Here is a 4285-nt window from a genome sequence, read left to right on the forward strand (position 1 = left end):
GCTGACAGTCCTTCACCCAGCTCCTCTTTGGGACTTTCCCCAACTAGACAGAGATGCTTGCCCAGGTCTTGCCACCTTCCTGAGGGTAGCCCACACCCAATATGACTGGTTGATTTAGTCATATCGTACAAATGCCCTGTCTCCTTCCCTCAATTTAGGACAATTCTGAAGGCCATCTGTGATGGCTAATTTTGAGTTAACTTGACGGGCCAAACGATGCCCAGAGACCTGGTTAAACATTATTTTTGGGTCTGCCCGTGGGTGTTTCCGGAAAAGATTAGCATTTGAATTGTTGGACTGAATAAAACAGATGGCCCACCCCAATGTGGGTGGGCATCATTCAATCTGTTGAAGATCTGAATAGAACAAAAAGGCAGAGTAAGGGAGAATTTGCAATACATATATATGTGTGTAATTAGTTCTTTCTCTCTGGAGATTTTATATATGTAATATATATATATATGTTTTTCCTCTCTGGAGAACCCTGACTTACACATCACCCAGGCTCCAGATCTCCATGTAGGATGGGCTGAGGCCTTTGTTTCTATTGCATTGAAGACCAGTTTCTCCCTCTGACCAACTGTACTGCCTCCATGCCTCGGCAGGCAATGACTCCTGGAGCAATCCTTCCCAAACAAACTTTCCTATGTGCCAATCTCTATGTTAGAGTTGGCATCTTGGGAAATCTCATCTGCATTTTATGCCGTGTGCAGTCTCCATAGTCTGTGTATCTTTATGATAAAGACCTAGAACACAGATCCCTTCACACACCCCCACACACAAAAGTGTTCCTTAAATAAGCATAGATTATTCACAAATAAATTATTTGCTGCTCACCACTCCCTCTCCATGGGACTGTGGAGAGAGGGGTGATTCTGGGTCTGGAGTGTGTCTCTGTGAGAGTGTGCAGATCTGCATAGACGTGTTTATTTTGAATTTTCTTTTTTTTTTTTTTATTAACTCTATCTCTTCCCTCCTTCCCCCTCTAACATTTATTATTAGGCTGTGAATTTACAACCAGGAGTAGAGTCAGGGACAAGATCAAAAAAGGCCAGCAAACCCATGGCTAGGTAAGAATATGGAGGTAGCTTTAGCGGAGAGAGAGCATAGTAGATTTCACCTTCTGAATAGTTCCTGATTTCCTCTACGTCCCACTTTCCTCCTCATTTTCTCCTGCTTGCTTTATTCCACCAGTTTCACCTAGATTCCTATAACACATCCCTGGCTTCTTTCCGGTCTGCCGTCTTTCCTCTTCCTTCAAATCTACTGTTTCAGGCTAACCTGCTGTCCTTCTTGTTTCAGTCTCTGAGTGACTCCGATGGCTGTGCTCCGGGGTTTATGCTCTTTTCAGTAGGGTGAGGTTCAGAGTAGGGTGCCTCTGACAGGCTCCTTTGTTCCCTGGTGTGACCATGTGGTTAGTTCTTGCCAATGGAATGCTGGTAAACATGGTGCCAGTCACCGCTGGGCCATGGATTAAAAAAAAATTTATCTGTATTACCATGAATAATAAGCTCTCTGTAAAATTCAAACCTTTCCTTTTACATTTATTTATTTTTGGCCTGCCCCCATAGCATTTTGGAGGAGGCAATGGCACCCCACTCCAGTACTCTTGCCTGGAAAATCCCGTGGACGGAGGAGCCTGCTGGGCTGCAGTCCATGAGGTCGCTAAGAGTCGGACACGACTGAGCGACTTCACTTTCACTTTTCACTTTCATGCATTGGAGAAGGACATGGCAACCCACTCCAGTGTTCTTGCCTGGAGAATCCCAGGGACAGGGGAGCCTGGTGGGCTGCCGTCTATGGGGTCGCACAGAGTCGGACACGAGTGAAGCGACTTAGCAGCAGCAGCAGCATAGCGTATAGGATTAGTTCTCCAACCAGGAATTGAACCCAGGCCCCCTGCACTGGAAACACGGATTCTTAACCACTGGACCTCAAGTCTATTAATTTGGGTGGGCTTGCTACTGTAACAGGCAGATGTCAATATGCATTTTGGCTCAAACTCAACAGAAAATGATTTCTTGCCAATGTGATAGTTTGAAGCATGGATTTTAAGAAATAAATGTGGTTTACCATCCTCTCTTCTCGTCTCTTCTGGCTGGAAACAGACAAGACCCTAGGGAGCCACAAGATGGAAGGAATTGAGTTCCTGAAATACCACGTGGAACACAGCTGCCCACTGACCAGATTCTTCTGCTTCAAACTATCACATTGGCAAAAAATCATTTTCTGTTGAGTTTGAGCCAAAATGCATATTGACATCTGCCTGTTACAGTAGCAAGCCCACCCAAATTAATAGACTGCTGCTTGCTCTTATGATGTATTTAACCTCTAGCATGGCTGACAAACTCCCGTGGATGTAGCTCTTTCAGTCTCATCACTGTAGGTAAAGCCTCAGGCTCTGGAGCTGGTCTATGTTATTCATGTTTTAGCTTGCAAACCAGCTTTGTGACTTTGTGTCTGTTTCTCCTGCAGAAGAAGAAGAAAATTTTGTTAAGAAGTCTGAAGAGTCTGGGAATTTACCCTACTTACCAGCCAGCTTGCCTCTCTTCCATGGATGCTGGCAGAAGACACAAGACTCTCGGGTCAGAGGAAGAGGGCTCTATCATACCCAGCACAGCAGGTGACATGAACTTCATGTTTGAATTGGTTCCGCTTATCCTCCAAGATCCCCAGGGTGAGGCGATGATGCAAAGCCAGGTAGATGCTGCACATGCGGTGCACTGGCATCACAGCTGGAAACCCTGAGCTGAAGAATCCGAACTCTTGAAACGGCTGTGAGCGAACCTGCCAAAAATTTGGTCTGGCAGGGGACATTATCCTTTATAATAATAGAAAAATATAATAAACAAACCTGCCTCTGCTCTGGAGGAGAAACAATCTCTATCTTCCCAGGGAGCCATGTCTCCCAACAATATCGCCTCCTCTTTGGATTGTTACAAGGACCAAATCAGTTAGCACCTAGAACTGCTTACAATCATGCCTAGTACATAATAAACCTCCAGTAACTGAACTGCTTACAATCATGCCTGGTACATAATAAACCTCCAGTAACTGAACTGATGCCTTTCTAGTCCACCTGCTTCTTTTTTTCTTTTTCTTTTTTATTGAGGTAACATTGGTTTATAACAGTATATAAGATTCCTGTATACATTCTACTTCTACTTCTGTATACATTACAGCTCTAGTTCAGTTCAGTTCAGTCACTCAGCCATGTCCGACCCTTTGTGACCCCACGGACTGCAGCACGCCAAGCCTCCATGTCCATCACCAACTCCTGGAGTTTACTGAAACCATGTCCATTGAGTTGGTGATGCCATCCAACCATCTCATCCTCTGTCATCTCCTTCTCAACCTGCCTTCAATCTTTCCCAGCATCAGGATCTTTTCAAATGAATCAGTTCTTCGCATCACGTGGCCAAAGTTTTGGAGTTTCAGCTTCAACATCAGTCCTTCCAATGAATATTCAGGACTGATTTCCTTTAGGATGGACTGGTTGGATCTCCTTGCAGTCCAAGAGACTCTCAAGAGTCTTCTTCAAAAGCACAGTTCAAAAGCATCAATTCTTCAGAGCTCAGCTTTCTTTATAGTCCAACTCTCACATTCATATATGACTACTGGAAAACCTATAGCTCTGACTGGACAGACCTTTGTTGGCAAAGTAATGTCTCTGCTTTTAATATGCTGTTTAGGTTGGTCATAACTTTTCTTCCAAGGAGCAAGTGTCTTTTAATTTTATGGCTTCAGTCACCATCTGCAGTGATTTTGGGGCCCCCCAAAATAAACTATGTCACTGTTTCCACTGTTTCCCCATCTGTTCGCCATGAAGAGATGGGACCAGCTTGCTTACCACCAAAATCTTAGTTTCCATGTGTCACCATACGGTGGAACCCCTCTGATAACCACTAACCTGTTCTCTGTATGTATGTTTCTATTTTCATTTAAAAACAATGGTTAGATGCCACAAAATAGGTGGCAATGCTTCGACCATACGCAAGCTGTCAGGTCCAAGGGCTTCTTCCATCCTTGTCAGTGCGAGTGCTAACCTTCTTGCCTTTCATATGACACTCCACCTACTTCTTCACACGAGCCATTCTGAGCTGCTTTCATTCACTCAAATGTGTCACACTTTTTTTTTTTTTTTTTTAACCTGTGGGCTTTCAAGCAGACTCCTGCATCTGGAACATTCAACCACACCACCCACCCCATTCCTGCTTCTCCCTCACTTTCACCCCACCCCCAGGAGCTTAGGTGCCCCCGCTCTGGCTCACACCCTCCACTCCCT

At 44.7% G+C, this 4285-nt stretch overlaps 1 non-coding gene across 1 annotated transcript; it reads right to left on the reverse strand.

Moving 5' to 3' along the window:
- Positions 1-3942: 3942 nt before the first annotated feature.
- On the reverse strand, positions 3943-4068 carry LOC138089998 (U6atac minor spliceosomal RNA). The gene has a single exon (XR_011145831.1). It is a non-coding gene; the product is annotated as a U6atac minor spliceosomal RNA (small nuclear RNA).
- Between the last annotated feature and the right edge of the window lie 217 nt (positions 4069-4285).

The sequence above is a fragment of the Capricornis sumatraensis genome, chromosome 13 (genome assembly GCF_032405125.1).
Source record: "Capricornis sumatraensis isolate serow.1 chromosome 13, serow.2, whole genome shotgun sequence".
Taxonomy (NCBI): Eukaryota; Metazoa; Chordata; class Mammalia; order Artiodactyla; family Bovidae; genus Capricornis; species Capricornis sumatraensis.